Here is an 18,727-nt window from a genome sequence, read left to right as displayed (position 1 = left end):
GTGTTAATTATACTAATTAAAATTAGAACTTCCACCATTAGAGTTTCCTGCAGCTGTATAGTGCTAGCTGCTATTGTTAGTGTACACAGAAAATACTCCAATAGAGGGCACCAAGAATTACTCATGATCTGAACACCCACACAGTCTTGTCACATTAGAAAGACTGCAGACAGCATAACTAATAAAGTTATTGTTCTCTTTTGAAAGAATAATAGCATGTTTGAAGAGAGCATATTAACCCTGTTGTAGAGTATTGATTGCATTTGGTACTAAAGGAAATTAAACAACAAAGACATCGTTTTTTAATTCTTACCATTTGCTCTCGCTAGTTTAGTCTATGCCAATTTACACCTATATCTGAGAACACTGAAAATGTATCACACATAACTACAAAGATAGTGTTGTTTTCATAGGCATTGTTTCTGCAGCTTGATGCTTTTAAGACAGCATGTGTACTTTAACTTAAGGAAATAACCATGGACAAGAAAGAAATCCTCATCTGGAACTACCCTAAAGCCAGTTTATCTTTCCTTTTTCTTTTTTTTTAAAGAAATAAAAAAGGAGGCACACACAAGTCAAGTCAATACACATGTCAAAAGATGTCAGGATGATTAGGTCTAGAGATTTTCCATTTGGAGCATGTTACAAGAAACATGGTATAATTATTATTGCAATCTCCCAGGAAATACATTAATTCTATACCAGTGCAGTAGTAATGAGCAAAGTAGTGTTTTCTGCAACCATTTTCAGAGGTTACACACACACACACACACACACAGTAATACCTCTTTATAAAAAATAAAAGTTCTAAGAGAATGAAGCAAACATTTGGGACTGTTTTGAGATTTAACTTTTTAAAATATTTAATAGGCTTCCCATTTATTCATCAGTATATAATGCAGTGGTGGTTAGGTTAAAATAACCAGATTCAGTTATTCACAACAAATTTATTAAAAGTTAACAAAAACAATATAAAATTATACTTACTTTATGCTAGAGTGCAAGTTTAAAGGCAAGAAGATGTTTGAATCAGCTGAGTGGTGACTGATGGACATTTCTTATGTCCATTAGGTATATACCAATATATAACATTCAAATAAAGTTTTTAATTTTAATGAACATCATTTGAAATCATCCCTTGTGCAGTGATCTACTATACATAAACCACTCACTTTTTCTTGAAATACTGCCTTTTTAGAATATGATTCCTTGTAATTTTATTTCTATCCCTTTCGATAAGACTATCTGTAAAGACCTTTGGCATCTCATCAGCCAAACAGCAGATGGAGAAAAGCCTTTCTATGTGCTCTGTCAAGGGAATTGCAAGTTTAGGTGGAGTTTTAATAGACATCAAGGATTTACTGACATGCCATAGATTGCGTGCCTTCATTCTACCTATTATTTGTGCCTCTCTTTTTTAATGGAAGTGAAAACAATTACAGTGCAGAAGAGATATAGCTTTTCTTTATGTGTATCATACCAAACTCTATGAATACCCTGACAAAAGGAAAAATGAAGTATTTACACATCAGATGATAGTAATTAAATTACTGTTTTAAATCTTTTGCTGGACTGATAGAAAAGTTTACCAGCATCAAGAAAACTTCAGTATGCTACTGGCAATTTTATTAAATCATAAAATATGTTTGTATACGAGCACTGCTTTTCTTATAAAGATGGTTTTGAGAACGAAAGAATTTGCATATTTCAGCAAGGCATGTGAAATGCAAAGGATACCATAAGTAAGCTTCACTAGAACTGGTATCCAAATTGCAAGGGTTTCAGAAAATCAACATAGCTATTTCAGAAAGTCAGCATATTTATAGACTCACTAACAGGTATTGCATAAGAAACAGCAGACAAGGAGGTAGCAAAGATATTTCTCACACAGCCATAAAATAGATTCCCTAAAAGACTTTCCCAAATGGACTAGATAGTCCTAATTATATAGAAGAGGCAGGAAGAGTTTTCCCATAGTTGCTGCAAATGAAGAGATGTCAGGGATGAAATCATTCTTTTGCCTACATTCCAAAAAAGGGTAGCCATTTTTTAAAACTATGTATCTGATCAGCTAGACACTGGGGAACAACTTTACAAAGAATTAGTTGTACACTTGTTGGGGGTCACTTTTCTGTGCTCCCAGAAAGCTGCCAAGTTTCCAAGGCAAGTTGAAAATTTGGCCTGTCAGGAGCATGTCCAGTGTTCAGGCATGCACAAGTGTCACAGGGACTATAACAAGGAGAGCCACATCCTGAGCACCCTCCTGTAGCGGAAGTCACTCTGCAGCACCCTGTCTCTGTTTCCCCCCTCTTCAGGGCCCCTATAGAACTGCATGTAGGCTTCTCTGAGTTAACACAACCTCTGCCTGGGGCTGGCTTAATAACAGAAACAGATAAAAACAGTCCTCTGGGTCCCAAAATAAAGCTCATCTCCACAGCACAAGAGTTCATACTTAGTGCTGGCATCTTCTGTCAGAACCAATCAGGGTTTCCAACAAAAGCCTCCTGCTCACTGGGCTCTGGCCTCCCAATTACTCTGGCACCTGGGTCTTTTCCTACAGGAGCCTTTCTCACTCCCTGCAGTCTTATGCATGCATATCTCTTCCCTTCTAGCTCTGCTCTCACTGAGCCACTCTCCAACCCTTTATAACCTATGTTCCCCCCACCCATTGGTCCTACTGGAAGCACCTGCTCTAGCAGATGGACCTACTCTAATCACCGGGAGAGATCTTGAAAAGGGACTTCAGTATATCAGCCTAGTTCTAAAATCTCTAACTCCCCGGCTCATGGCACTGCAGGTGCTAGTAATTTCTCCTGATTCAGTCTCCCTGAGGACCTTTGGACTGGCTGTCAGGTTCTAGAGCCCAGCATGGAAGTACAGAATTAAACTCTACCCTAGCAACCAGGCCGGATGGATCTCAATAACTCCAGCCCTGGAACATAAAAAATTGAGAGTCTTTCTACAACAAAGATTATGTCTAGAAGATGCAAAAAAGTTTCAAGTTACAGCAACTGAATTAGATTAACATAAATGAAACATCCCCCCAATATCCATCTAGACATATAATTTCACACTTGTCATCTGTTGTCTTAGATTGTAAGCTCTTTGGGGCAGGCCAGGGACTACCTTTTTGTTCTGAGTTTGTACAGCACTGAGCACAATGGGGTCCTGGTCTATGATTGGGGTTCCTCGTTGCTACAGTACTATAAATAATAACATTAGCTGGTCATAATATAGCTCCTTCTTAGGCTATAACATAGCCAGCTAACATCTGGGTGTTTGGAGAAGAAGTAGGAGATTCCAATCGTGATTAACTTGGTTGAGGTAACTAAATTAATCCCACCCCACCCCCAATGATGCTAGTGCTCTCTCTGGTGGGCCTCCCACTGCATCTCCTTCCTGCCTTCTGTCTTTCATTTGCCACAGATAAAGTATTTCCATTTTGTTCTTGACTCCCCAAACCCTGTATGATACCCTGATGCAGCCATCAAACCCTGCCTGCAGTCACCCTGCAGCTCCCCACCGCCCTAAGATGTAAGGGACATCTTAGTGTCACTCCCCACAGTTTATATGCTGCTTCATTTGAATGGGCTAGCCAAGCAACCAACAGAGGGGACCATGGAGACCTTCCCTAATCTACACCTCCTGGCTTGCACTTGCCAATATTTTCTGTGATCTAAATCCTCCTAAATTAGCCCTGCACAAATCTGAAAATAAGCAATGGGTGACGAACCACCCTTTCACCACCCTGTTCGTTAACACAGACAAATCAGGTGCTTCCAACCATTCCCTTTGCAAATTCTATCTGCTTGCTCCCCAGATAGATGTGCTTACTGAGATTTATAGTCATGCAAGCTTTTTAAAATCAGGTCCTGGATGTAGAGGGGAATAAGGAAAAAGGTACTGCAACATGAAAGGTGGCAGCATGCAAAAAAGCAAAATATTTCAGTATCATTAATTTCACCAGGATATGAAGGCAGTCAAGTAAGTGCACTCATCCTCATGTATCATCAGATAATGTTACTTCCACAATCCAAGAAATTTAAAATATATCTTTTTTTTTTTCTTTTCTATTTCAAATCAGGAATAGCCTTGAGGGACACTCAAGTTAGCTGGATGGCACAGAGGATTGGAAATGAGACATAAAGGCTTTGATCTGTAAATCACTGGATCAAATGCAGCTCAGGTCAGTATTAAATGAAAGTCACTGCACTCTGATGACTGTTCAGTGGCTATGTGAAATGAGCTGATGCTCTCAGGTATCTACATCACAAAAACTACCATCATGGTTGTGGGCAGTCTCTGCAAAGGCCCCAGATTGAATGGCCATGGAAACCAAAATACCCTCCCACCCCCAAATATTCCCACTAGCAATGCAGATGAGGGATGACTCACATTGGTAGGGCAGTTTGTGGAAGCTTACATTTTTACTGCCCATGTTGTATCTGCTTTGTGGATAAACAGAGGACTTCAGTCTCCCAGGTCTGTCAATCTGTCATCTTTTACACACAGAGAGAACAGGTATTGCCTTATAAAAGAAAGAATGCTGCAAATAGAAACTCATCATAAATCAGGATTTATTTTTCTATATAGAAGAGTAAAAAGCAAACTCCACATTTGGAATTCTATTTCACTTCAGAAGTCATTAAAAAAAGAACATAAAGTAAAACTCAGAAAGTTTGTTCTTAGAGACAGGAAAAAGAAACATTTAGGTGTCTATATGGGATATGATGGTTGATGCAAGTTAAGTACACTAGTACAACAAGAAACAGTTACATGATTCACAGATCCGGGTGGCAGAGCATGTGTGCCATCTATCAAATGCTCACTTCAAGACATCCTAGAACTTTGAACACAGCAGGATAAGGCCATCACAAACCACTTTGGAATCTGTGCGCAATGCCAGGGACTCTATGTCATTTATATCAACACTGATAAAAACCTTGCATGTGCTAAAACAAAATAAGTAAATGAGACTACTAGGAATTTATGACTGTATAGATAATTTTGTTTCTGTTGGGGTGTGTCTATATGGCAGTTAAACACCTGTGGGTGGCCTGGATCAGCTGACTCAGACTCACGGGACTCAAGACTGCAGGGCTGTAAAACTGTGGTGTACACGTTCTGGGTTGGGCTGGAGCCAGGGCTCTGGGACCCTCCCTATTCCTGAGGTCCCAGAGCTTGGTCTCCAACCCAAACCCAAACGGCTACACTGTAATTTTACAGGCCTATACCCCAAGCCCTGTGAGCCCAAGTCAGATGATCCAGGCAACTCACAGGTGTTTAATCGCAGTGTAGACATACCCTAAGTCATAGCAATGATTCATTCTTTGTTTACAAGAAAGGGGTATTCCAACCTTGCTAAATAGATGTCAGTTGATATAAGCCAATCCAATCTCTTCTCCAGATGATGTACATTCAAATTTCATTTTAAATGGTTCGTGACACGGCTCTGATGGTTTACACACAACTTAAAATAAAAACAAGATTTAACCACATTTTTAAAAAGTATGAAAAATAGTTTCAGGTGCTACACCTGCCACTGAGTCCTCCTGCCATTTTTTATAGTTTTGCAATCTCATTTTCCTGGTTTTTAAACATATTTTTTTCTCCCTGTTTCTATGTAAGAGACCCCAAACAATAGGGGAAGCTTGCCAGCAGTCCTATCATACAAACCCTCAGTAACAGATTGTGACAGATATTGCAACCCTATTCAGTATCTTTGGGGACAATTGTATTAAACTTATGAATGGCTTATGTATGATTGTGTTCTACTCCATGGAGGGAGGATTACCACAGCTGCTCCAGAAGGCGATTACCCCTGGGACTGTAAACAATTGCAGAGAAGTTCCACGCCCTTGGGTGGCTTTTACATGCTTATTCAGACTGGGTTTTCCAGAGACCAAGAGACAATGGGCTTTGGATATAAAAGGCTGAGTTTAAACACTACTCAAGACCTGCATTTTGATTGAGCAGACAGACAGGACCTTTGGTATAAGATGGCTCCAACTGTGGAGGGTTGGAAAGGAAATTGGCTTACCAGATTCCCCATGTAGAAGATGGGTGACTCCTGGTATGTTTAGTAAACATATGGGACTTTTTATATGCTTTCTCTGTGATGCTTTTGTCCTTAAAATAAATGTACTCTGAGAAAGAGCTGTGTGGTAAATTAAAACTGCTAGCAATACACTCTTCATAGCCACAGGAGAGAGAGCCCAGCACTGGGGCTGGCCTTTAGGCAGACTGGCTTGCTGGGGATATCACAGTGTAAGGCAGGGAGCTGTGCAGCCTTAAAACTACTGTTCAGAAGGGAGGGAGACAAGGGCCCCTGCCTAGAGATAGGTGATGGTTCAGTGTCAAATTAGGAAGGCGTATCTAGTGGGGGCCCACAGGGGTGTCAGGTACTGGGCTGGTACTATTTAATATTTTCATTAATGATTTGGATAATGGAGGGGAGACTATGCTTATAAAATTTACAGATGACACCAGGGTAGGAGGGGTTGCTTGTACTTTGGAGGACAGGATCTGATTTCAAAATGACCTTGACAAATTGGAGAATTGGCCATTCAACAAGATGAAATTCAGTAAAGACAAATGAAAAGTACTACACTTAGGAAGTAAAAATCAAATGCACAACTCCAAAATGGAGAAGAACTGGGTAGATGGTAGTGCTGCTGAAAAAGGATCTGGGGGTTATAGTGGATCACAAACTGAAAATGAATTAACAATATGATGCAGTTGCTAAAAAGGCTGATATCATTCTGTGGTATATTAACAAGAGTGTCGAATGTAAGACACAGGAGGTAGCTGTCCTGCTTTATTTGGCACTGGTGAGGCCTCAGCTGGAATACTGTGTCCAATTCTTTGCATCCTATTTTAGGAAAGATGTGGACAAACTGGAGAGAGTCCAGAGGCAAGCAACACAATTGAGAAAAGGTTTAGAAAACCTGATCTATGAGGAAAGGTTAAAAAAAGTGGGCATGTTTAGTCTTAGGAAAAGAAGAATGACGGGGCACCTGATAATTCTTCCAATATGTTAAGGGCTGTTATAAGGGGACAGTGATCAATTGTTTACCATGTCTGCTGGAAGTAAGACAACCAGTAATAGGCTTAATCTTCAGCAAAAGAGATTGAGGTTAGATATTAGGAACTATCAGGAAAATAAGCTGTGGAATAGGCTTCCAAGGAAGGCCGTGGAATCTCCATTCCGGGAGGTTTTTAAAAGCAGGTTAAACAAAAACCTGTCAGGGATGGTCTATGTTTACTTGGTTTACTATGTTTACTATGCCTTGGTGCCAAGGGTTGGAGTTGATGACTTCTCAAAAGCCCTTTGAGCACTACATTTCTATCATTTTATGGCTAAAGGTCTGAGAACTGACCGGACGCTCCTGGAGTGGACCATGGAGGGAGAAATAGGTGCAGCTACCACTGAAACATGGATCTAGTAAGGGTAACATGGACTTCGATGATGATTATTCATGGTCGTAAGTACTACACCAGCAAGTGTTTACAGGATTGGGCCCTAGCTGATTATATAAGGGAAACCATGAAAATGACTAGACTAAGTGCTGTAAAATGCACAAAGTAGAGGGTGGAAAAATAGAAGAAAAATATATTTCTCTCAAATCTTTCAGTTACAGTAATCTTATGTGTTACTTGTGACAACGGAAGGTAAACATTTCAGACAGAAGTGTGATTTTTAAGTTGACTGCATTCCCTTTTGAACAGACGATTTAGTGATTCAGAATTAACAGTTCTATTCATAAATGCCAGGCAATCACTTTTTATCTCATACCATGGCTAATTACTCCAGTAGGGGAGGGACGCAGGGGTGGGGCTTTTCTTGTCAGCTACGCAAGCACAGATTTTCTGTGAATCCATATCTTGTTTAAATAAGGCCTTTCCACTTACCCACATGTGGTTCAGAGGAATCCGAACCTTTTGTTTTTAGGAATTCCACATTTTCTGATAATCATGATCCTGTTATTCTCCCCCCATAGTAAGCTAGTGGTTTCCTCAAAGGCTAACACCATTGCTGTTCCATTCTGATTTCTGTATATTCATCTTTTGCTCTATCTTGTATTGCAGTTTATATTATCCAGCAGACAATGGTCCAGTGCTGTTCTCTTATGGGTACATCTGCACTGCAGCTGGGCAGTGTGATTCCCAGCACAGGTTGGCGGATGCATGCTAGCTCTGATTGAACTAGAGTGCTAAAGATAGTAGTGTAACTTTTGCTGCATTGGGCTGTTGCTCGGGATAGCTGCCCGATTCCAAGCCTACCTGACTTCCTGGATCTGGGCTTGGGTGGCTAGCCCGAACCACTACCCATGCCACAACATCCACACTGCTGTTTTTAGCATGCTAGCTTGAGGAGACCTTGCACAAGTCTGTCAACCCATGCTGGGAATCACGCCTCTGAGCTGCAATGTAGATATACCCAGCATGTCCCTGCCCTGAAGAGCTTGCACTCTTGTGTAGGAGAAGAGATAACAGAAGGGATATGACAAACAGTCAGGGGGAGTCATTTTCAGGCATACAGCAAGTTAAAACCACTCTCTCCCACATGCCATCAAAGTCTGCAGAGAAGGTGCACCTCTAAATGCAGCTGAGGGAACCAGAGCTGTACAGGTCAGTGTAGGCTGAAAGTAGGTAGGCAAAACTGAAGAACCTCCACTGATGAAGTGAGCTGTAGCTCACGAAAGCTCATGCTCAAATAAATTGGTTAGTCTCTAAGGTGCCACAAGTACTCCTTTTCTTTTTGCGAATACAGACTAACACGGCTGTTCCTCTGAAACCTCCACTACCACAGTTGCTCTTGAACCGGGGCCTTCCATTCTGCAGCATACAGTGCTGTTCCCAAGTCTACCATTGTTGATTTTAAAATAGGTAATAATGCTTTAGGAGCAGTTTTCAGTATCAGATGGTGATAACTCTTGACCAGCAGAAAAATTCCTTGAACATGCCGTCTTACCACAATAAGGAAAAAAATATCCAGAGTTCTTGAAACGCTATGTAAGGAAAACCCAGACCTGTCCTCTTAGGCTTAATCCTACTTCCATTGAAGTAAAGAAGAATTTTTTAAGCCAATGGGGATATATTTTTAGACTAGAGTATACAACAGTGACCAGTAAAACACATTTTTCTAGTCTAAAATGCATTCCCTCTCTGCAAAAACAATAGAGTTAAACGCAAAATTCCTAAGGAATTCCACTGATTCCATTCTACAGGGATTTCGCTTTTCAGCACTCTCCGCTTCATTCTGGCTCTCCTAAGGTCAGCTTTGTTACTCAGTCTTGAATAGTTTTGGTCTTCCCTGTGCTATTTTCGCCTTTACTGCTGAAATTGTGTGTCAGGTTATGCTCTAAAACATGGGTGATCTAGCAGTGTGGCGGATGCGGGGGGAGGGACATTCCAGCTAAAAGACAGCATATGACTAGATTTTAGAAAATGTAAGTTTTAAATTTAGAAGTAAAACAAAAACAAACAAAAACCAACCCTGACTGAATATTTTTAAATGTGACTCCAATATGCTGATGTCTTGCAATTCAGAGTGAGTCACTTGACACCCAGCAAATACAAAGAAGACATAGTAATTTAACTGCCAGTAATCTTATAGGGTAGAAATTATAGGGTATTTTGGATGTCACACACACACATACACACTATTTTTGGAGTATTTGGGACCCTTTTCAATTTAATAGCCAATTTTTAAAAGGGTAATTGAGGAAAATATTTTAGCTCTCGAAAGACAAGAACAGAAAAGGGGAAACCTTGCTCTTTAAGGCTGATATATGAAAGCCACACTGTACCTTGCAGTAAAAATATGTAGTGTTCAGGCAGTAATATTCTGAAGGAAACCAGAAAATCCTTGTTGGACCCAAGAGACAAAGTCCTTATGAGTTTGTAAAATTTATCTGTTAAGACTTTCCTGGACTGGAAGAGAAGTTTAGCAGTATCTTATGAAAGACTGTTCTGAGAGAGAAAGATTACCTGAAATGACATTAGCAATCACTATACAGGAAACCAGTAATGAATTGTGAATCTGCTGGGTATAAATTAATGTGATTTGAGTTAATTTCCCTCAGGATTAAAATCTGTGAGGAATGATAGACAAGATGGCATCCATGAATTGTTAACAATCATTTCTTCAAAAATCCTTTTAGAACTTTCAGAATGGCAGTTTGTATAAGAGGAAAAGGAAGAAATAGGTAAACATACTCTACTTTCCCAGTGTTAGAATCCACTTAGCAGAACCAAAGAGAGATGGGGGGGGGCACTTTAACTTAAAGGGGGCTGGTCCTTTGTATCCATCCCTTCTTGCAAAATAATGGATGTAAGATGGAGTCACATGTGGACCATGGGAACCCTCCTTTGTTAGGCCACCGCTGGCCAGCAGAACTGCTACAGAACACCAGTTTACAGACATGGGCCCCAATTTTGCTTTCAGCTTGTAGTCAGTGGGGTTGCACTGATAAAATGGAGAACATTGTGGCCTTTGTCATGAATCATGTTCTCATCCCTGGAGTATGGACTGGTGAGAGACTACAATTTTCATCCCCTGCTATCATTAAAATGTGTGAAAGTATGACTGAATCATACTGGCTCCTTGGGCCTCTCTTTTATTCAAATCATGGCCGACCCTTGGTTAACAGAGAAAACCTTTAAATAGATAAATGTGCCAGAGAAATGGATAATGCTTGTTATAGTGTTGCTAACTCCAGCTTCTTTGTGCTCAGGGTTGTTTTCTTTAGATAATTTTATATTCAGGGAGGCTCTGCAGCTATCCTAAGATGTATCAATTTCCAATTAACCAGAAAGAGGTGGAAAGCTGAAAGAATTTGGATCTTATAAAGGAGGTTTTGAATCTGTCAATATAACTGTAACAATTATTTTAGGGAGAGTAATTACTCTCCTCCAACCCAAATCTAGATGTTTTCATTTCACTAATAGGCTTTTAAGTGATCTGTATTGGACATTTATGCCTCTATAAGCCAAACAAAGTTACTGCCAATCCCAACATGCTTAAATGCAACCAGTTCCTTTTGATTGGTAAGTTTTATTTCACTTTAAGGTTTACATTAAATGGTCTTCTTTTTGGAGAAGAGTATAGCAAAGTATGGTGTTAAAGACCTAATAGTCATCTCCAGAATTGCTATTTGCATTAAAGGAGGAAGGACTGACTTCTCAATTGATTGTACTGCTAAATAATTAATTTGCCTCGCAAGGCTCCTTAACAAACTGATCACTGGATGTAGCACCACTGGACGTAATAGCGCTGTGAAAGGTCTTGAGGCTATGGACAACTTCGATGTCGTTACTCTCCCTGGATAAATCACACTTTTCAAATGAATGTCTCAGGATTCTTTCTTAATAATGGGGCCAGGTTGTGACACAGACAAATGCATTTCTGATGTCTATTTTGTCTAAGACGTCTCTGCTCTGATCTTGTAGTCATTTAGACTTTATATAAAACAGCTGTGAGAAATATATAAAAGTGTTTGACGTTTCAGATTGACCAGTGCTCACAAACAGTCTATATTTTGAATGTTCAAAAAAGAACTAAGTAAGTTAATAGATGATAGGGCCATCGATGGCTATTTAGCCAGGATCGGCAGGGAGGCAAAACCATGCTCTGAAGTGTCCCTAGCATGTGTTTGCCAGAAGGATCACTTCATGATTACCTGTTCTGTTCGTTCCCTCTGGGGCACCTGGCATTGGCCACTGTCAGAAGGCAGGACACTGGGCTAGATGGACCTTTGGTCTGACCCAGTATGGCCATTCTTATGTTCTTCATTCCCTCATTGTGTAAAACATACAGAATCACTCCAATCCTGGTTCCATTAAAGTCAATGGTGAAGGCAACCTCCCGACTGACTTCTATGGAGCCAGGATTTAAGCTTGGTCTTCCCAAACTCTAAAAGTACTGACCTCTAGAATTCTCAGCTTGATGCACGGAATTTTAACTTCTTAACTATAATAATATCTAGCTCTTCTAGAACACTTTTCATCAAAGTCGATTTCAAAGTGCTTCACAATCTTTAATGTGTATTTATTCTCACAAAACCCTCCACTCCACCTCCAGAGAGGTAGGGAAGTGCTATTATCCCCATTTTACAGATGTGAACTGAGACACAGAGAGACAACATGACATGCCCAAGATCACTCAGGAAGTCTTTGGCAGAGCAGGGAATTGGACATGGGTCTCCCAAGTCCTACACTGGTGCCCTAATCAGTACACCAGCCTTCTTCCCTATAATTAGATAACTATAATTGTTAATAGGAGTTACACAGGGAGAGGTAAAATTTATATTATGACCCACCTCTTAGGTCACATTTTACCGCTGTTTCAGCTCTGTCTTAAGTGAAGTTGTACCTGCTTACACAAGTGATAAGTACGGGAGATGAGTTTAAAATCTCCTTAGAATGCTGTCTGTCTGAACCACAATATTCTAGGGCTTAGAGTTGGATGAACAGTACAAAACAATTTCTGAGCATATTGATTTGATTTCCAATGCATTCACTCCTTCCATGTTCATTTCTGAGTTCATTTTCTTCAAACAATTCTTCACATTCTTCTGGCATGAATTTTAAATTTGCATGTGCAAGTACTTGCACAGAAATACATACACACTCATCTACTCAAGAAACAGTAACAATACCAACCAATCACAACTAACCAACACAGCTCAAATAGTTAATATCTAACATAAAATATTCAAAGACAACTTTTGTAATCAATCCATAGAATTTTTAAAATGCACACAGAAATGCTTGAATAATTTTGAAGAATAAGTAAATTAGAAGCTATCACAGTTTGCATACGGATCTTCTGTGAACAAAGAAAATGGCTACCTTTATAGAATAATTATCCATTATTAAGTATTTACTCAGTTGAGAGATAAAAAGTCAATGGAGTGTGATTTTTCAAAGCATTCAGTGTTGGCTTAACTCTGTACTCATTGAAGTCAATAGGATAAGACTGGAGTCAACACTGAGTTCACTTGAAAATCCTACTCTGTATGGCAAACAAAAGCACTTGTAGTTTTGAGTTATACCAACAAAGGAAAGAATCACAAAGGTGAAGAGTTGATTACAGTAGGAGACTGGGAATCAGGACTACTGAATTTTACTTCTGGGTCTGCCAATGACTCATTGTGTGACCTTCAGTCACTCACTTATTTTCTCTGTGACAATGTTTATCAAACTGTTGTGGAGTTTAATTAATTCATGTGTGTAAAGTTCTTTGACATCCTCCACTGAAAGGTAGAAGAGAAGAGCAAAGTATATGTGACCCAGGGACTTCTTGGTGCCAACTGACAGAGGGCTCAGAGGTGCATAGGGATTACAGGGATCACCTGGGTCTGGTATATACATACAAGTTTACCAATGAGTGTCATGTAAGGTCTCTAGTGAAAGCCTGTGTCACACTGGTCCTCATAATCATTGCGAAATGTATGCATGGATAATATGTAAGGAGTTTTGCATATATACTGAAAATTATGTTCTGCAGGCCTCTGACTTGGGGTTGGTCACCAAAAGGTGTTAAACAAGGTTTTTTCAGGCAAGAGACATTTTATCTATCAGTCTGGCTAGATGTAAATTGAGTATTGTATGGTCCACAAGGGACCCCCATTTACAATCTGAGCCAAATGCTAATGAAGGGATTGTGAAATCTTCTAGAGAGGGAGTTTACAGGAAGAAATAAACCAGCAGGAAGTAATCCTGCTTACAGATGAAGACAATGGATTTTTGGACTATAACTGTAGGAAGAGAGCTACACTCTGCATCCTTTCCCAAGACGACAAGCTGAGAGAGTGGCTTGTTTCTTGGGGAAAAAAAGGATCACATTCTGAAAAACGTTGGTGAGCAATACTAGATTCTAGAATGCATGTTATTTTACTTTGTTTCCAATACTTCCATCTACAGCTATTACTTGAATCTCTGTTCTTTATTAGATAACTTCTTGTTGTTTTTACTATAAACATATCTAAGTGGTGTGTGTTGAGCAGCAGGATGATCCTGAGATAAAACTGGTAAGCTGGTATGTACTATTCCTATGGGAATAGCAGATCTGTCAGTTCTGTGAGTACCCAGTGGAACAAGGGCTGGCCACTTCAGAGGGATACTTGGGGGAGTTAGGGGTTGGAGTGTACCTATTGTTAACTGGTAAAGAGAGAAAGGGGCTTGAGAAGGCCTGGACGGTAGTGCTTGTGTTACCAGAGGCTGGTGCAGTTGGGGAATGGCTTTCTCACACTAAGGGGAGGTAGTAGTAAGCAACCCATGAAGGTTACTCAATTGATGGCAACATTCACCCCCCTTCTTCCAGAGTCTGTCTGGTGCCTTTACATAACTGTTTCAGTCAGCCACTTACACTTCATCCCTATTTGTCAGCCAGACAAGATTTGTCACTGTGTGGAGATATGGAAGAAACTAAATACTATCAAATCTGTATTAATTAAATGTTTACAATGGAGTTGAAATTTCCATTTTCAGTAACACATGTTCCAAAACTGAATCTTTACCACTGAAAATTAAGCCAAGTTTTGTCCAAAATTTGAAAAATGGATATAAGGAAAAGCCTTAACAATCTGCACACTTTATATTAATTTGTTAAAGACTTATTAGATCTGGCATTAGGAGAGGAGTATTAGTTTTGCTGCCTACTGCTTATTCAGTATATCTTACTGCATTCTTCTTAAATGTAATATTACAAAATGTTATGTACAGATCTATTAAACAGTGTTTTTTATTTATCACAAATACATACATCTACTTTGCTCCCCACTTTTCTTCATGGATGAGTGGCCAGAACTCTGGGTGTGTGTAATATATGTAATTATACAAGAATAAAATATAAATTACAATTGTAATTTGCCATTTCTTGCTTCATAGCATTTAGAACTTTCAGCCCTTTCTCTTTGTCCAGACAACTACAGCTCTTTTCCATGCCCTTACATCCCATTTGATTACCACACCTCCTCCTCCTTGATATCCCAGACAATTACTTTCTAATCCATCCAAAATACAACTGCTACTATGATCTTCCTGGACAGATGAGCTACCTATATTACTCTGTTATTTTAATCTCTCCAATGGCTCTTTAGTTTTCATTGCTTCAAATTGAAATTTCTTGTGCCTACCTACAAGACCTTGCATAACTTTACCCTGCCTTACTTTTCTTTTGTTTTCTCTCATCTTATTGGCCCTTGCTCCTTCCATTCAACCACTGATTCCAGCCTTGAGGCCATTTGTCCTTTTCTCTCCTACACAAGAAATGCCCTTCCTGAGCTTTCCACAAGATGAGTGCATGCCTTCAACTGAGTATCCTGTGTGATTGTACTCTCGTTATCATCATCAATCCTCACCCCATATGTTCCCTACTTTTTGACAACCTCTCCTCTGTTATATCCAGAATTTGGGCTCTGATCCTGCAAATACATGGAACTAACTTTCCTAGATGGATTCATAGATTCCAAGGACAGAAGGGACCCTTGTCATCATCTAGTTTGAACTTCTGTATAACACAGACCATAAAACTTGCCCAAAATATTTCCTAGAGCAGATCTTTGAGAAAAACATCCAATCTTGATTTTAAAATGGTCAGCATACACCACAATCCTTGGTAAATCATTTCAATAGTTAATTACTCTCACTGTTAAAAAGTTGTGCCTTATATCTAGATGAAATTTGTCTAGATTCAACTTCCAGCCATTGGATCATGTTTTACCCATTTCTGCTAGATTGAAGAGACTATTATCAAATATGTGTTCCCCATGTAGTTACTTACAGACTGTAATCAAGTCACCCCTTCTCTTTTTCAGGCTAAATAGATTGAGCTCTTTGAGGCTATCCTATAAGGCATGTTGTCTGATCCTTTAATTGTTCTCATGGCTCTTCTCTGAATCCTCTCCAATTTATCAACATCCTTCTTGATTTGTGGGCACCAGAACTGGACAGCGTATTGCCTCAAATAACCTTTCCTCACCTACTCGAGGTTCTCCAATTTTTTCATCCAAGCCTTGAATTAGCCCTTTTAGCCACAGTGTTACACTAGGCGCTCATATTCAGTTGATTATTCACTATAACCCCCCAAACCTTTTTCAGAGTCAATAGAACTATTGACTTCAATAGGACTAATCATGTGGGTAAAGTTAATCATGTGCACAAGTGTTTCCAAGATCAAACTTTCCATTTATAACCTCTTTGGAGAAGGGACTGTAGCTTTTTAAGTCTTCTGTGAAGTACCCTAAACACTTTGGAGGCTATAAATTACTAAATACAATAACTAACAGTATGCAAGAATAAGAGGTGTACAGGAAGTTACAAGTGTAGTTAAGGTTACAGAAAAATTGCATTGTTATATTGTATTTGAAAAATATTAATTAAACCCTGTGATAATTGATATGCACAAAGGAGTATATTTGTATATGCAACCTTAAACTAGGCTGTAATGACACACTGGCCCTCAGGGCACATGTACATTCCCCGGAGCACTTGTTATGGCTCTTAGGCCCTTTAAAACTGGGAGCTGTAGTTGCAGAAAAATGACAAGGAGCAATCATGTGACATACAGGAAATCAGGTACAGTATAAGGATTCTTGCCTTAGGGGTAGGGGCAGCAGATAGAAGAAACCCAGGGGCAAAGAAGTCCTAAGTTCTCTATAATAGTCTGATAAGGCTTCTAAGAGGGAAAAGTGTTTCTCCCTTCCCAGCTGATGGAATCTGAAAATACCTCAGATGGTTAGTAGCCTGTATTTGGAGTTTATTTGTTTGGTAACTCTTGTTTGAAAATTAAGTCAGCATAGAGGAAAGGGTTTTGGGCTGAGTTGGGAACTTTATTCTACCTTCCTAGCCAATGAATTTGCACTGAATTTGTATGGACATTTCTGGATTTTTGAGTGCTTAACCATGAAAAGTTAATGCTCTCTTAATGTAGTTCTTTGTATGGAATTTCCTATGTTTGGAGGGTGGTGATGGGGTGCGTTAAAAGAAAAAGACTAAAAAAAAACACATAAAAGTTTCAGTTTTCCAGGCTTTGAAGCTCCGTTGGCTTGCAAACAATTGCAAATAGCACTTACAAATTCCATAATTTAGAAGTATTTGGCAAGTCGGCACTGAAATGCCACTTAGCTAACATACCCTAGGAAGTCTGCATAAGGGTTGTTTGTTGGTGCCTTTCCCAATTGCTGAGCTTATAAAGTGTACCAGAGTGCGGCTCCTTCTGTAGAAGTCTGCCTGGAATTTACATGGAGGAGCAGAGTTTGCAGGAAGGAAGGGTTTTAGAGACAGCACCAGGAAATCAATCTGAATGGGTATGGCTTGAATGCTAGCTTCAGTTGCAACATCTCTGTAAATAGTTGCCCGAATAAAGAGCCAGTTTAGTTTGAGAAACAGGGAGTTCTCTGATGTTATTACCCAGCATGCAGTACAAAATACCCTCTGATGCTTCTTAGGAGCTGTGACATAGCAGCTAGGGGCTAGAAGCAGACAGATCAAAGGCTCCTGGGAGCTGTGAGGAAACATAATAGTTTAAACCAGATCACACTGAAAACTTTAGGTGGGAAGTGGTTTAAAACCTAATTAAATGTAAGGAGTTTAATGTATCCATACCTGTATATACATGCCTTGTGCTTCACTTCTTAGTTGCTTTGTAAGAGCCAGATTCTGATACCCTTACATTGAATAACACCTTAGCCCAGGGGAAGTCCCATTGACTAGCAGCATGCAGGATTGAGCTCTAAATTACACAAAAAGGTGTATTGTGCATTCTCGATCTGTGATTTCTAAATGGACATTGCTCAGTCAAATTAAAATCACTTTCTTCCAGACCAAGACCGTGCACTGCTCCTCTATGAGGGCTATTTCCATGCAAAATTTCAATTCTCAGCCTTTTCGACGGCAAAGCTGCTCAAAGATAAGTTGCAAGAATCTGGTTGATAATAGGAAAAGTGTATTTTTTTCATTTTCCTGTTTAAAAATGACTACATCATTTTTTATCAATGCTTCATAAAAGGAAAATAAACCAAACAAAAACCCTACCTTTTAGCAGAGAATGGAAACTTTCAGCCTGAAAGTTGCTTCAAAGAATCATGAGCAAGACAGAACAAGAGGTTTGGAATAGGCACTGTTACACAACCCTCTCTATAATTGAACACACACACAGCCATTGACCCTTATGTAATGACAGGGGATCATGTGAAAGAGCTGCAAAGGCTTCCTTAGCCTTGAGGATGGATGAGCAGTCGTAAGATGACTCCATTGCTACTCAGGTGTAAAAATCCAGTTCCCAGTACCCAGCTGGAATAGCGGGGCACATATATGGAAGCTCTACATTGGGAGGATTCATTCACTCCAGTTTATGGAGTAACAGTGGAACTGTCCAGTGACAGCTACTCCAGCCTCAAGGCCAGGCAGCCTCTGCAGTCCTTCTGTACCTACTATATGCAACAGCCCACTCCCAGCCCTGCTCCCATCCTTCATCTGCCTTTACTTTTCTGCCAAAAACCCATTGTGTGAAGATGTGCAGGAACTCCCTTCAGAGGCAACAGGGAGATTCTGAGCATTGCCACCTTTTCTCCAGCCTTTATGGCAGTCTGTTGTCAGCCATAGGCCTTCCATGGAATTAGTGAATTTCAAAAATTCTAGCTTGAGTCTCAGACAATAAACTAATCCACTTAGCTGAGATTTTTTTTGTCTAGGTCTCATTGAGCTGTTCTTTTCAGAG

This window comes from Caretta caretta, chromosome 3 (genome assembly GCF_965140235.1).
Source record: "Caretta caretta isolate rCarCar2 chromosome 3, rCarCar1.hap1, whole genome shotgun sequence".
NCBI lineage: Eukaryota > Metazoa > Chordata > Testudines > Cheloniidae > Caretta > Caretta caretta.
Note: the sequence above shows the minus strand (reverse complement) of the source record.